Raw genomic sequence first — 16,732 nt, forward strand, 5'->3', positions numbered from 1 at the left:
CTCCCCGAGAGCCTCCTGAGGAAGCACAGCTGTGAGATACCTTAATCTCAGACTCTGGGACTCCAGAACTGGAAAGGACAAATCTCTGTTGTATTAGCACCCCAGTTAGTGGCAATTTGCTTTGGCAGCCTAGAAAACTCATCTATCAGATGATGGTCTTTTCTCTCCAATACTTTCTCTATTTTACTGATTCAGGTTATCAACTTGAAAGGAAAATATTTCCCTTCCTTCCTTCTTTCCTTCCTTCCCTCCTCCCTTCCTTTCGTGTCTTTCTTTCGTCTCTTTCTTTCTTTTCTTTTTCCTTCCTCCCTTCCCTTCCCTCCCTTCCTTCCCTCTCTTTCTGTCTCTCTCTCTCTCTCTCCCTCTCTCCCTCTTTTTTTTTTCCGAAGTCTTGCTCTGTCACCCAGGCTGGAGTGCAATGCCGCAATCTCAGCTCACTGCAACCTCTGCCTCCTGGGTTCAAGTGATTCTCCTGCCTCAACTTCCCGAGTAGCTGGAATTACAGGCACGCACCACCACGCTTGGCTAATTTTTGTATTTTTAGTAGAGACGAGGTTTCACCATGTTGGTCCAGGCTGGTTTTGAACTCCTGACCTCAGGTGATCTGCTTGCCTCGGCCTCCCAAAGTGCTGGGATTACAGGTGTGAGCCACCGCACCCGGCCTGAAAGGAAAATATTTCTTATAAATTATTGTAACATCTTCTACTATTCAGCTTAGAAAAAGCAGATGAGAGGCCAGGCGCGGTGACTCACGCCTATAATCCCAGCACTTTGGGAAGCCGAGACAGGCGGATCACCTGAGGTCGGGAGTTCGCCAGCCTGACCAAGATGGAGAAAGCCAGTATCCACTAAAAATACAAAATTAGCTGGGTGTGGTGGTATGTGCCTGTAATCCCAGCTACTTGGGAGGCTGAGGCAGGAGAATCGATTGAACCCAGGACGTGGAGGTTGCGGTGAGCCGAGATCGTGCCATTGCACTCCAGCCTGGGCAACAAGAGTGAAACTCCGTCTCAAAAAAAGAAAAGAAAAGAAAAAGCAGATTATTCCCCCGAACAATTCACTCAAGTGATGGGAGTTATTAGTGGGCTAGAGTTGGTAAGAACCCTAAACCTCAGAGAGGGAGGATGTAAGGAGGCCACCTCGGCACGTTGGGCAGAGGCAATGTCTGTGCTGGAGTGTTCACAGCCTGCCCTCCCTTCCCCAAGGCTCTGGTTTGTCTTGACCAGTCTCTCATGCTGCTCAACTTCTGGGCCTGTTGGTGACATCAACCCCAGTGGGAAGCCATTGTAGTTGTTTCTTGAGTCCATTTTAACAAATGATTACAAGTTCTGTGGCTTTAAACAGCAGCAATGTACTCTCTCCAAGTCTTGGAGACCAGAAGCATGAGATCAAGGCGTGGGCAGGGCTGTGCTTCCATCCAGAGGCTCTAGGGGAGGATCCTTCCTGCCTCTCCCAGCTCCTGGGGGCTCCAGGTGTCCCTGGGCTTGTGGCCACATGACTCCAGTCTCTGCCTCCATCTCCACGTGGCCTTCTCCTGTGTGTCTGTGTCTCCTCTTCTGTCTCTTAGGAGGACACCTGTCATTGCATTTAGAGCTCACCCAATCCAGGATGATCTCATCTCAACATCCTCAATTTGATTACATCCGCAAAGACCTTATTTCCAAATGAGGTCCTATTCACAGGTTCTAGGGGTTAGGACATGGACAGATCTTTTGGGGATCACCATTCAATCCATTGCAGTTGTGTTTGGTTCCTTCTGGGGGCTCTAGGGGAGGATCCTTCCTGCCTCTCCCTGCTCCTGGGGGTTTCAGGTGTCCCTTGGCTTGTGGCTACATCACTCCAGTCTCTGCCTCAGTACATGGCCTTCTACTTGGTGTCTGTGTCTCCTCTTCTGTCTTTTAGAAAGACATCTGTCATTAGATATAGGACCCACCTTAATCTGGGATGATCTCATCTCAAAATGCTTTACTTAATTACATCTGCAAAGATTGTATTTCCACATTAGGTTGCATTCACAGGTCCTGGGAGTCAGGACATGGACATATATTTTGGGGGCCACTGCTCAATGCATTACTATTATATCCAGTTGCTTCTGGATGCTCTATGGGAGGATCCTCCCTGCCTCTCCCAGCTCCTGGGGGCTCCAGGCATCCCTGGGCTTGTGGCCACATAACTCCTGTCTCTGTCTCCATCTTCACATTGATCTTTTCCTCTTCTGTGTGAAATCTCCTTCTCCTTTCCTCTTATAAAGACCCTTTGAGGCCAGGCATGGTGGTTCATGCCTGTAGTCCCAGCACTTTGGGAGGCTGAGGTGGGCAGATCCCCTGAGGTCGGGAGTTCGAGACCAGCCTGGCCAACATGGTAAAACCTCATCTCTACAAAAATACAAAAATTACCCAGGCATGATGGCGGGTGCCTGTAATCCCAGCTACTAGGGAGGCTGAGGCAGGAGAATTGCTTTAGCCCGGGAGGTGGAGGTTGCAGTGAGTCGAGATCGTGCCATTGCACTCCAGCCTGGGAGACTCAAAAAAAAAAAAAAAAAAAAAAAAGACGATTTTGATTATATGGAGTCCCCCTAGATAATCCAGTATAATCCCTCCATCTCAAGATTCTTAATTTAACCACACCTGCAAAGTGCAGGTCCTGTGAGATCAGAGATTAGTAGGCTCTAAGGATTAAGACTTTGATATCTTTAGGGCTCATTATTCAACCCACTCTACTTAGTCCAGGAAATTACCCTCAGAGCTGACCAACTCATTCCTGCCAGGCAGCCTAGGCAGGAAGCTCAGAAATGTGAACTGTTTTCTTCTCCATGGAACAAAGTTGCTATACTAGATCAGAGACATCGTCTTTAACAACCAGAAACATTCACTGAACTGGGATTTGGTATCTCTGAGTGTTCTCCATGAGGCATTTATGAGTGCAAAAAAGAGCAGCATGAGGCCAGGTGCAGTTGCTCACACCTGTAATCCCAGCACTTTGGGAGGCCAAGGTGGGTGGATCACGAGGTCAGGAGATCGAGACGCCCCTGGCTAACACGGTGAAACCCCGTCTCTACTAAAAATACAAAAAAATTAGCCGGGCATGGTGGTGGGCGCCTGTAGTCCCAGCTGCTCAGGAGGCTGAAGCAGGAGAATGGCATGAAGTTTTAAGGAAGCACTAAGAAATTTGGAGCCTTCTGGATGGGCACGGGTGGCTCATGCCTGTAATCCCAGCACTTTGGGAGACCAAGGTGGCTGGATCACCTGTGGTCAGGAGTTCGAGACCAGCCTGGCCAACATGGCGAAACCCTGTCTCTACTAAAAATACAAAAATTAGCCAGGCGTGACAGTGAGTGCCTGTAATCCCAGCTACTCGGGAGGCTGAGGCAGGAGAATTGCTTGAACCTGGGAGGCAGAGGCTGCAGTGAGCCAAGATCGTGCCACTGCACTGTAGCCTGGGAGAGAAGAGCAAAACTGTGGGGAAAAAAAAAAAAAAAAAGAAATTTGGAGACATCCAAAGTAATTCCAGATTTTGAGGGTGTTGTAAAAAGATACAAGAATGACAAAAATCTCCCTGGACATAACTAGGAAGGAATCCAGTCAATAGTCAAGGTAGGTCATTCTCCTAGTATCTAGTCATTAAAAGCCAGACATTTCTGCTGCACGAGGAAAGCCATATGTGTACGATGAGCTGTTTCCAAAATGGAGGGATAAAGCAAGGGATATGGTTTGGCTGTGTCCCCACTCAAATCTCATCTTGAATTCCCACCTGTTGTGAGAAGGACCCTGTGGGAGGTAAATGAATCATGGGGGCAAGGTCTTTTCCATGCTGTTCTCATGACAGTGAATAACTCTCATGAGATCTGATGGTTTTATACGAGGGCATTTCCCTGCACAAGCTCTCTCTTTGCCTGCCGTCATCCATGTAAGATGTGACTTGCTCCTCCTTGCCTTCTGCCATGATTGTGAGGCCTCCCTAGCCACATGGCACGTGTGTCCATTAAACCTCTATTTCTGTGTGAATTACCCAGTCTCCCAAGTATGTCTTTATCAGGTACGTCTTTTCCTGAGTGGAAATAGGCATTTATGAAAGTAAAGGAGAACAGCACAGCTCTTCCATTGCTTTGTGTGTTTTGTGGCTCTAGTTTTCTTTAAAAACAGCTAGGAAATGAGACATGGGGATTTGTAGTCATGGCGGATTTACAGAAGTGGAAGACATACCCAGGTATGTCATTATCAGCAGCATCCAAACGGACTAACACAGCAAGACTCACTATGCAGTAGAGCTATGCTTTAGAAGCACAAGTCCATGTATTTTGAGAAGATTGCATTCTTCCACAATTTGGTAGATCTGAGGACCCCCTCCCCCTCCACCAAGCATCTCTTTGAAAGCAGCTAAAGATTGTGTAAGGGTCCTTTGGCAGGGGAATGTTCCTATCATTATTGCATTTCCTGATTTCTGTACGTGATGCTTTGACGCTAGGGGGTCTTGCTGCCTCTAGAGAAACTGACCATCTCAGGGTTAGGCAATTTCTGGAGAATGTGAACGACTCCTCTATGAGCATGTCTTTCATAAGCAAAACCATCAATCTAGATTCCACACCCCAACAACATTCTGTGTGGGAGTCTCGCATCCCAGGGCCACTCTCCACTTGCCCTAAGGTCTCCTGAGCCAGGTACCAGGCGAATATGGAGAGCCCTGGTATTATCGGTTTTCTTGCAGCTTATAAAGACATACCACAGGCTGGGCAGTTTACAAAAGAAAGACAGGCTTAATGGACTTACAGTTCCAAGCCACACAATCATGGTGGAAGGCAAGGAGGAACAAGTCATGTCTTCCATGGATGGCAGCAGGCAGAGAGAGAGCTTGTGCAGGGAAATGCCCCCTTATAAAACCATCAGATGTTATGAAACTTATTCACTATCAGAAGAAAAACACGGGAAAGACCTGCCCCCATGATTCAATCACCTCCCACCAGGAACCTCCCACAATGAGTGGGAATTCAAGATGAGATTTGGGTGGGGACATGGCCAAACCATTTCAGCTCCTGTACCCCCAGAGCTTGCTGAAATCATTCAAACTAGGCAATCCTAAACCTGCTCATCTTACCTCACCTGTTCCTTCCTACAGAAACCACAATAAAGCCTCTCACCCATATTTTTTCTTCCTACTCCTTCTGTTTCCTGAGCTCCTCCAGGAGGCCCAGCATGATATGACACCCCCGCCTTCTTGGGACCTTCTTGGGAAAGTAACGAACCTTTCTTCTCGAGAGCAGTCGTCTCCTGGTCTGTTGACCTTACTCTACCTAAATCATGATAAAGCCCATATTTTAAAACCATTCCCTGCCCTGGATTTTCTGGTTGCAGCATCAAGAAGTTCTGCCTGGAGCAGATGTTATTCTGACAATGACAACTCACGTCACTCGACATCAGAATTTATCTCAGGAACCATCTGCTGCCAGCAGCTCCACACACATCAATCACTCTGAACCATATTGAGTAACATGGCTCCTTTTGGATATCAAAAAAAAGTCATGCAACCCCACATGATTGAAGGATATCATACTATTCTTAGAATGAGAAGATGCACAGTGCCCCCAAAAGCTACTATTCTTTTCTCATAATTTATGACGTTTGTGTTTTATTTGCAAAAATGAATGACGATGCATTGAGACGAGACATGTATTCTACATGCATATTATCAATTCTATGGAGTACTCTTGGGGTAGATAAAAATCCACAGTCCCTTGTGGCTATTTTTCACACTTTTCCTTGTTCCCTTCTCATATTACGGGTCCACAGCCTTCTGATTGAAGACCTTTCCTTGGCATATTATCATCTACACTCACCGCCCAGTCTACACACAGCAGTAGAGATGCTATTTGCCCCACCAAGGACAAGGTTTAAAATACAGTGTGCTCAGCTCGGAGTGTTACAACTGGAGCACTCAGGAAATCAATGCATGCAACAGTGGTGTGGAAACCCTGCCTGGCATTATTGAAAGAGGCCCAGAAGAGGAGACCTTGCTCGGCAGTAACTGTCAGACATAAGTAGGTTCTCATTTGCTCATTTTCTTTTTGAATAGATGCTCCCATGATTCAATTACCTCCCACCAGGTACCTCCCACAACGTGTGGGAATTCTGATGGTCTTATAAATAGCAACTGTGATGACCTATTTCGGGAGCCTGCCCTGGCCGGAGACTCCCTTCTGTCTTCTGAGAAGTTCAGATGAACATCAGAGTTCAAGGTGGAGTCAGATCATGGCAGGAAGCCAATGAGGTGGAGTGTATGGCCGTTTGGAGCAACTTCACCTTTCTTGGGGAGCTAGCTATACTCTTTAGGAAGAATCTCTGGTAAGTCGAGGGGATCCTGGTACACACTATGATTTGGTTCAATGGCTCCACACACCTCTGAATTACAAAATGTTTTGGTTCCAGCCAGGGCAGCCTCCTGTAAGAGGTCATCACAGTTGCTATTTATAAGAGGCCAGGCATGGTGGCTCACACCTGTAATCCCAGCACTTTGGGAGGCCAAGGCAGGAGGATCATGAGGTCAAGAGTTCAGTACCAGTCTGGCCAATATGGTGAAACCCTGTCTCTACTAAAAATGCAAAAGTTAGCCAGGCGTGATGGTGCGCACCTGTAGTCTCAGCCACTCAGGAGGCTGAGGCAGAAGAATCGCTTGAACCTGGGAGGCAGAGGTTACAGTGAGCTGAGATCGCACCACTGCATTCCAGCCTGGGCAACCCAGCAAGACTCTGTCTCAAAAAAAAAAAAAAAACCATCAGAGTGTCAAGGACAAAACTTACCAGTAGGCTGGGGACTGGAGCGAACAGGGGGTTGCTTGTTAATGAGTCCAAAGTTTCCATTTTGCAAACTGAAGGGAGTTCTGAAGATGGTGTTGATGGTTCTACAGCTCTATAAATGTATTCAATGACACTGTACAGTTTAAAAAATGGTCAAGATGGTACATTTTATGGTATGCTATTTTACCGCCATGAAAAGTAATTTTTCAAAGACAAATTAAGAGGAAAACTCATTAGCAAGTTCTAAGTCAGAATGACATAAAGAAGGCATTGAGGGTGGCACCAGGGAGCAACAGCTTTCATCTCAGACTTGGTATTTCTTCTGAAATCTACAGGAGATTTGTCCAGATTTTGCAACGTTAAGACAGAGCTTTACTACATGCAGAACAGAGAGAAGAGACAAAGCTTATTATATACGTTCACATGATTGGTTTGCAGTGGGTGCCATATTGGTGTATGATCTTCCAATGAGTTTTTACCATGAGATTGCTGGAAGATGGGGAAGATAAAACGTCAGAATGTCTTCAAGGCTTTCTTCAGTTCAGCAAAAATAAATAGGCTTTACAAATGCATCACTGTGCAAGAGTGTTGTATAAGGAATCACACATATTTTGCATTTGATCTTTCAAACAACACAGCGAAGGAGGTCTTATGACTTCCATTTTCCATACAGATGAGTTCAGATGCACGCTTGAGAATATGTCATTCTACTGTGTGTTTGACAGCTCTGCAGAGCTGTGTGCTGGTCTACAAGCAAAATTAAGTTGGCATTGAGCTCCAACAATGAATGAAGGGTACGTTTCTTGGGCCACTTTAGTCAAAGTGTCTGTCACCTGAGGGCTGCTTAACGGCCTTAGGGAACGAGCTTTGGAAGCACCTTTTAAAGACAGGCAGAACGCTGCAGGAGGGACGACTGTCATTCCGTCCTAATGAGCACGGGCGTTAGAACTCAAGACAGCACAAGCCCCAGGCAGCAGAGTGAGCGGCCTCCAACTTCATGTGTGCTGCTGTGCACAGACAGGATTTCCAGACACATCCTGCTTTTCAGCCGCTGCCTCAGATGAAAAGCTGGCAGCTGCATACATTTTGAATAGAGAACAAGGTAAAATGATTTTAAGCAATGCTTTCTGGCTCAGGGAATGCTGTTGTTCTTTCCTACTGAGAGTCTTTCTCGAGTCTGTCTTCCAGGAGGCAGGTGAAGGTGAGAATTCTATACTGACCATTTGAGTGAACATTTAGCCTAGAAGAACCTCAGTAAAACATTGAGGCTATTTCTGCATCCTGTCTCTGACTCCCCAGGATGGTAGCCCAGCTATTCACAGTCAGGTCCATTTTTTTCATGAGGTTAAAATCCAACAGACTGTTGGTCACACAGCGGTTGGAGGCTTGCTGGGCTGTGTCTAACGGCATCTTGGAAGATAAGGGCTGGAGGAACGGTAATATGTTCCTCCAGGTTCTCACGAGCTGTCTTGCTTTTTATTTTTATTTTTCCTTTTCCTGGTAAATGTGCACACGAGAAATGGAAAACATAGACATACATTATGAGCATGTTCCTGTACCCAACTGAGGTTGGGTATGCTATTTCTCATGGCCCAATAATGAGATGCAGAGGAACTGGGGAGGAAGAGAGTTTTTGTTGTTGTTGTTGTTTTCAGACGGAGTCTTACTCTGTCGCCCAGGCTGGAGTGCAGTGGCACGATCTCGGCTCACTGCAACCTCTGCCTCCCAGGCTCAAGCAACTCTCCTGCCTCGGCCTCCCAAGTAGCTGGGATTACAGCCGCACACCACCACACCCAGCTAAGTTTTGTATTTTAAGTAGAGATGGGGTTTCACCATGTTGGCCAGGCTGATCTCAATCTCTTGACCTCGTGATCCACCCAACTCAGCCTCCCAAAGTGCTGGGATTACAGGCGTGAGCCACCGCACCTGGCCAGTTGAATGAGTTTACACTCCCACCAACAGTGTAAAAGCGTTATTTCTCCACATCCTCTCCAGCATCTGTTGTTTCCTGACTTTTTAATTTTAATGATTGTATTCTAACTGGCGTGAGATAGTGTCTCATTGTGGTTTTCATTTGCATTTCTCTAATGACCAGTGATTTTGTTCTTTTTTATGTCTGCATAGTATTCCGTGGTATATATGTACCATGGTTTCTTTTCTTTTTTCTTTTTTTTTGAGATGGAGTCTCACTCTGTCGCCCAGGCTGGAGTGCAGTGGCACGATCTCGGCTCACTGCAACCTCCACCTCCTAGGTTCAAGCGATTCTCCTGCCTCAGCCTCTCGAGTAGCTGGGACTACAGGTGCGCACCACCACGCCCGACTAATTTTTGTATTTTTAGTAGAGACAGGGGTTTCACCATGTTGGCTAGGCTGGTCTTGATCTCTTGACCTCATGACCTGCCTGCCTCGGCCTCCCAAAGTGCTGGGATTACAGGTGTGAGCCACCGCGCCTGGCCAAAGCACATGATTTTATTCTTTTTTATGTCTGCATAGTATTCCATGGTATATATGTACCACATTTTCTTCCTTTTTTTTTTTTTTTTTTTTTTGAGATGGAGTCACTCTGTCGCCCAGGCTGGAGTGCAGTGGAGTTAATAATTTGCTTCACATCAGGGGACTGAATACACTTTGCTTGGTGCATTTTTCCTTCCATTTTTCAGTGCAAGATGATGAGAATGTTGCAACTCTAATGTAACAATCACAGGTGCGTGTTTTCTGCTTTTGTTTCATATTTAAATTACATGCTCCCAATCTTCCTGAAAAGGACTCTTACAAAGTTTACCCATTGAACACAAAGTTTCAAATTTATCTTCTTCCTTTTCCACCCTCCCACCTTTCCTAAGTAAAACTGACTATGGATTACAGGGAAAGAAGAGAAATAGAAAGAAAAAGACATGGCCTCAAAACCTAGATTAAGACCGGGCACGGTGGTTTGCACCTGTAATCCCAGCACTTTGGGAGGCTGAGGCAGGCTGATCACTTGAGGTCGGGAGTTCGAGACCAGCCTGGCCAACATGCTGAAACCCTGTCCCTACTAAAAATACAAAAATTAGCTGGGTGTGGCGGTGGGCGACTGTAGTCCCAGCTACTCAGGAGGCTGAGGCAGGAGAATCGCTTGAACCCGGGAGGCTGAGGTTGCAGTGAGCGGAGATTGTGCCACTGTACTCCAGCCTGGGTAACAGAGCGAGACTCCGTCTCAAAAATAAAAAAGTAAATAAAATAATAAACATAAAATGGTATTTATCTAAGAAAAGCAAGGGTGGAGATGAACAAGTTCAGCAAGTTTTTTTTTTTGAGACAGAATTTCACTCTGTCGCCCAGGCTGGAGTGCACTGGCGCCATCTCAGCTCATTGCAACCTCCGCCTCCTGGGTTCAAGCGATTCTCTTGCCTCAGCCTCCTGAGTAGCTGGGATTACAGGTGCGTGCCACCACGCCCAGCTAATTTTTTGTATTTGTAGTAGAGACAGGGTTTTGCTATGTTAGCCAGGCTGGTCTCAATCTCCTGACCTTGTGATCCTCCCGCCTCGGTCCCCCAAAGTGCTGGGATTACAGGCATGAACCACCGCACCTGGCCAAGTTCAGCAAGTTTTAAGGGACTATGAACAGAGACTGATGCAACATATATTTCTGTTCAGAGATATCGAGTTAATTTGTTTCATTATAGAAATTAGATTCTCTCTTCTTGCAAAGAGTTAGACTGGCAGAAGAGCTTCAGTACCGCCCACAGCTGTTGGCATGTTTATTAGCTCACTACGGTTTCCCCAGTAGCCGTGCTATTCATTGCATTTCAAAGACTTTCTAAGGGTCTGTTACCACAACTAGATACTATCCATCTTCTTTAAATAGAATGTCATGTGATTTTCTTGAAAATATATAATATTAGATGATAAATAACATGCTTAAGCCTTTTAAAAAATAAAAACGTGGAATGAGCAGGCTTCCATTCAGAGTCAAGAAATATTTCAGATATTCTCCTCTTAATCACTTCTAAAAGAACTAGCATGCTGGGCGTGGTGGCTCACACCTGTAAGCCCAGAGCTTTGGGAGGCCGAGGCTCAGGTGGATCACCTGAGGTCAGGAGTTCGAGACCAGCCTGGCCAATATGGTGAAAACCTGTCTTTACTAAAAATAACAAAAATTAGCCAGGCGCAGTGGCGGGAGCCTGTAATCCCAGCTACTGGGGAGGCTGAGGCAGGAGAATCGCTTGAACCTGGGAGGCAGAGGTTGCAGTGAGCCGAGATTGTACCACTGCGCACACACACACATACACACATACATACACACACACACACACACACACACACACACAGAATGATCGGGAAGACAGAACAATTCTTTTTTTGAGATGGAGTCTCGCTCTGTTGTCCCAGGCTGGAGTGCAGTGGCACGATCTTGGCTCACTGCAACATTCACCTCCCGGGTTCAAGCGATTCTCCTGCCTCAGCCTCCCGAGTAGCTGAGATTACAAGCATGCACCACCACACCCGGCCAATTTTGTATTTTTAGTAGAGACGGGGTTTCACCATGTTGGTCAGGCTGGTCTCGAACTCCTGACCTCAGGTGATCCGCCCGCCTCTGCTTCCCAAAGTGCTGGGATTATAGGCATAAGCCACTGTGTCCAGCCGACAGAGCAAATTTTTAACAAACAAGCAAAACCCCCAGAGGCACTAAACTCACATCCCCTAGTACGTGAGACATGTCTGGTGTCTGTCTGGAAAACATTTGCAGTCCTGGGAGCTGAGAGAAGAAAAGTATTACTGAGACAACGCTTTGTGTCAGGATCAATTGCTATTTAGTAAAATAACGAGGGTAAACTGAAAGTAAAGGCCAGCAAGAGTAGTCTAAAAATTCAAGGACCTACAAAGTGAGGAAGGTGGGTCTCGGCTGGGCACTGTGGCTCACGCCTTTAATCCTAGTACTTTGGGAGGCCAAGGTGGGTGCATCACCTGAGCCCAAGAGTTCAAGACCAGCCTGGGCAATGTGGGAAAACCCTGTCTCTAGAAAAACACACAGAAAATAAGCCAGGCATGGTGGCATGTGCCTGTAGTATCAGCTACTCAGGAGGCTGAGACGGCAGTGAGCTGTGTTCGCACCACTGCAGTCCAGCCTGGACCACAGAGTAAGCCTCTGTCTCAACAACAACAAAGTGAGGAAGCTGGGTCTCAACCCATGTCAGTGGTAGGGCACGGAGCTTTTATGAGAAATCTGCAAACTGCCAAATGCACCTGCCATGATGTGTGTGTGTGGCACACATTTTCCAAGCATGTGAAAATTCTGTCGAGATTAATGAAGGGAAAATGTACTGCAGATATATTACCGAATGTAGTAGTTTTAGTCATTAACAATTAGCTTAATGCGGCCGGAGGTGGTCCAGAGTCTCGCTCTGTCACCCAGGCTGGAGTGCAGTGGTGCAATCTCAGCTCACTGCAACCTCTGCGTCCTGGGTTCAAGCGATTCTCCTGCCTCAGCCTCCCGAGTAGCTGGGATTACAGGCATACACCACCACAGACAGCTAATTTTTGTATTTTTAGTAGAGATGAGGTTTCACCATGTTGGCCAGGCTGGTCTCAAACTCCTGACCTCATGATCCACCCATCTCAGCCTCCCAAAGTGTTGGGATTACAGGTGTGATCCACTGAGTCTGGCCAAAACTTCTTTTCTTTTCCTTTTTCCTTTTTTTTTTTTTGAGACAGAGTTTCACTCTTGTTGCCCAGGCTGGAGTGTAATGGCATGATCTCGGCTCACTGTAACCTCTGCTTCCCAGGTTCAAGTGATTCTCCAGCCTCAGCCTTCCGAGTAGCTGAGGTTACCAGCATGTATCACCACACCTGGCTAATTTTGTATTTTTAGTAGAGATGAGGTTTCACCATGTTGATCAGGCTGGTCTCGAATTCCTGACCTGATGATCCGCCTGCCTCAGTCTCCTAAAGTTCCGGGATTACAGGTGTGAGCTACTGCACCTGGTGCAAACCTCTTTTCTTTATACATTACTGAGTCTCAGGTAGTTCTTTACAGCAATGCAAGAACAGACCAATACACTTCCCCATGATCTGCAGGATAAATTCAGTTTCCTGGTTCAGGCTACAATCTGATATGCTTCAACTTCTATTTCAAAGATATCTTCCTGTGCTCGGCCAAATGGATCTTGTGATCACTGTGTGCCTCATTGTGACTTCATGTCCAGAAGCTTGAAATGTTCTTCCTCCACCTGTCCACCTTCTTGGATTCCGCCTGTCCTTGGAGATGGAGTCAAGGGCAATCCTGAGTCAAGACCCACTGGTCTATGATGCTTTCTTGCCAGCTCATTGCACGATGAGAAGCAGTCCTGCTGTAAAAAGAATCCAGAGACCTCCAATCAAACACCAGCGTCTTCACTCAGTAGCTGGCTGAATGAGTCAGGGTTAAAGCTCTACAGCGATACCCAGGAGATCCAGAAATACAGTGAGTGGCCCAGTCAAGATGAAAGTTTACTTTCCAACCATTCTCCATCCAATGAGGTGGGCTCTGTCAAGCCTGAAATATTTTCTCTCTGGTCCTTTACACAAATATTTTGCGAGTTCCTGACCTCCAGTATCTAAAATGTTCCCAAAGTTACCTTTTCAGTTAAACATAAAACCAAAAGGTTCATATTATACCCTGTGTACTGTGTTGAATTTTTAGAGACTAACAAGAAAAAACTAGCCAGGCACAGTGGCTCGTGCCTGTAATTCCAGCAATTTGGGAAGCAGAGGTGTGAGAATTGCTTGTGTTCAGCAGTTTGAGACCAGCCTGGGCAACATAGTGAGACTCTGCGTCTAAAAAAAGTAAAAAATTAGCTGGGCATACTGGTCCACACCTGTAATTTTAGCTACGGTGGCTGGAGGATGGCTTGAGCCCAGGAGATGAAGGTTGCAGTGAGTTATGATGGTACCACTGCACTCCAGCCTGGGCAACAGAGTGTGATCCCATCTCTCAATAAAGAAAGAAAATAGTGTTTTTATCAATAGTTAAATCTTTGCCTCCAAAAAGTTAAGCATTTTGGTGATTGTATTGGAAAAAGAAAATGCTGAGAAGTTCAACTTTGTTAATATACTAAGCACTGATTTAATGTTTGTAATTATAGAAATGGCATCAGAAATGATTACTGTTTACAAAAACAAAATCAGGTGATATATATAACCGTCCAATTAGGTGGGCTCTGTAAAGCCTGAAATATTTTCTATCTTGTTCTTTATACAAATATTTTGTGAGTTCCTGACCTCCAGCATCTAAAATGGTCCCAAAGTTACCTTTTCAGTTAAACATAAAACCAAAAGGTTCATATTTTACTCTCTGTACTCTGTTGAATTTTTAAAGACTAACAAGAAAACACCAGCCAGGCACAGTGGCTCATGCCTGTAATTCCAGCAATTTGAGAAGCTGAGGGAGCCGAGATTAATATGCTAAGCACTGATTTAATGCTTATAATTACAGAAATGGCACCAGAATTGATTACTGTTTACAAAAAAGAAAAAAAAAATCAGGTGATACGTGAGGTCTGTCAACAGTGGTTGTGTGTGACCTTGTGCCAATAACTCCGTTATTCCCATTTTCTCATCAGTAAAATGGGTAAAATTAAACTTTCCTCATAAAATGTTGATGGGGTATCAAGTAAAATCGTTATGTGGAAGTATCTAGCAAAATTTAAGGCAAATAACAAGGCACTGATAAATGGTAGCTCTTTTTTAAAAAACTGATCTGAAAACATAATTTTCTCTCTTTTTTTTTTTTTTTTTTGAGATGGAGTCTCGCTCTGTCGCCCAGGCTGGAGTGCAGTGGCGCGATCTCGGCTCACTGCAAGCTCTGCCTCCCCAGTTCATGCCATTCTCCTGCCTCAGCCTCCTGAGTAGCTGGGACTACAGGCACCTGCCGCCACGCCCAGCTAATTTTTTGTATTTTTAGTAGAGATGGGGTTTCACCGTGTTAGCCAGGATGGTCTCGATCTCCTGACCTCGTGATCCACCCGCCTCGGCCTCCCAAACTGCTGGGATTACAGGAGTGAGCCACCGCGCCCGGCCCTGAAAACATAATTTTGTTTTCACGTGTTGGGGCTCAGGTTTGTCCATCATCACAAAAACACTGTCCATAAAATGTAAATGTAACAATACCACGAAACCGGAAAAACGCTTCCAGAAATGACCGAGGCAGTAATGAAAGTAATTACACCTGTCACTTCTTTTTGTTGTTGCTGTATTGTTGTGTAAAGTTTAGCTTTCTTCATTCTTTTCCTTAAACTGTTATCTTACGTTTGGGGGTACACGTGCAGGTTGGTTGTAGGTCAATTTGTGTCAGCGGAGTTTGTTGTACAGATGATTCCATCACCCAGGTATTAAGCCCAGTACCAATAGTTACCCTTTCTGCCCCCTCCCTCCTCCCACCCTCCACCCTCAAGTAGACCCGGGTGTCTCTTGCTCCCTTCTTTGTGTTCATGAGTTCTCCTCATTTAGCTCCCACTTATTTATTTATTTGTTTGAGACGGAGTGTCACCCTGTCGCCCAGGCTGGAGTGCAATGGCGTGATCTTGGCTCACTGCAACGTCCGCATCCCGGGTTCAAATGATTCTTCTGCCTCAGCCTCCCAAGTAGCTGGGATTACAGGTGCCTGCCACCACGCCCGGCTAATTTTTGTATTTTTAGTAGAGTTGGGGTTTCACTATGTTGGTTGGCCAGGCTGCTCTCAAACTCCTGACCTCGAGATCCACCTGCCTCGGCCTCCCAAAATGCTGGGATTACAGGCCTGAGTGACCGCACCCAGCCTAGCTCCCAGTTATAAGTGAGAAAGTGCAGTACTTGATTTTCTGTTCCTGCATTAGTCTGCTAAGGGCGACTGCCTCCAGCTCCATCCATATTCCTGCAAAAGACATGATCTCATTCCTTTTTCACAGTTGCATACTATTCCATGCATGAAGCATGTAGAAATATTACAACACGATCCAGTGGCATAAAATGTGATTTGAGCCCACCCCCATCCTTTGGTTTTTCTCTTTCCTCCCTTCCCTTAACCTCCTCCTTTTAGTTTTTAGCGTGCCGCCTTCTGTTTCTTGTATGCTAAGGTTTGCATTACAGCTGGGAAAGTGGAGAAGAGACAATGTTTCTCCTCCAAGGGAGTAAACAAAATTACGGGGATTAGAATGTGCATGCTAAGAGCTCAGTAAACGTCATCTAGTGGTTACTAAGTGACCAAACAGGAAGCTGGATATTCATGCAGTCATGCCTGGATTGACCCACATTGCAGCCGCTGGTAGGGACAGATACAGCAGGGTTGGGACAGATTTGGTGGAAGAAATCATAAGCTAAAGAGAAACCCTGGCGTGCAAAACAATCTTTCCTGGCCGGGCGCGGTGGCTCATGCCTGTAATCCCAGCACTTTGGGAGGCCGAGGCGGGCGGATCACAAGGTCAGGAGTTCAAGACCAGCCTGGCCAATATGGTGAAACCCCGTCTCTACTAAAAACACACAAAAAAAACAAAACAATTAGCCAGGCATGGTGGTGGACGCCTGTCGTCCCAGCTACTCGGGAGGCTGAGGCAGGAGAATCGTTTGAGCCTGGGAAGTGGAGGTTGTAGTGAGCCGAGATCAGCCCACCGCACTCCAGCCTGGGAGACAGAGCAAGACCCTGTCTCAAAAAAAAAAAAACAACAACAACAAAAAAAACACTCCTTCCTGGTAGCAGGCCTGATTCATTAGCATGCCATGAAGGAATCTATTGACTTTTTGTCCTAGGTTAACTACCAACTGTGTTCCAGAAACTGCAAAGAGGCTCCCTTCAGGGTTCCCACGCTCATCCACATATACATTCACCCATGCACACAGCTATTCACACTCGTGCATACACATATACATAAATATACATTGCAGGTGTGCACAGGTTTTCACACTCATCTGCACACAGATGTACGCAGCTAAAGGCATATGTGCATTTTACAC

The sequence above is a fragment of the Pongo abelii genome, chromosome Y, assembly GCF_028885655.2.
Source record: "Pongo abelii isolate AG06213 chromosome Y, NHGRI_mPonAbe1-v2.0_pri, whole genome shotgun sequence".
Taxonomy (NCBI): Eukaryota; Metazoa; Chordata; class Mammalia; order Primates; family Hominidae; genus Pongo; species Pongo abelii.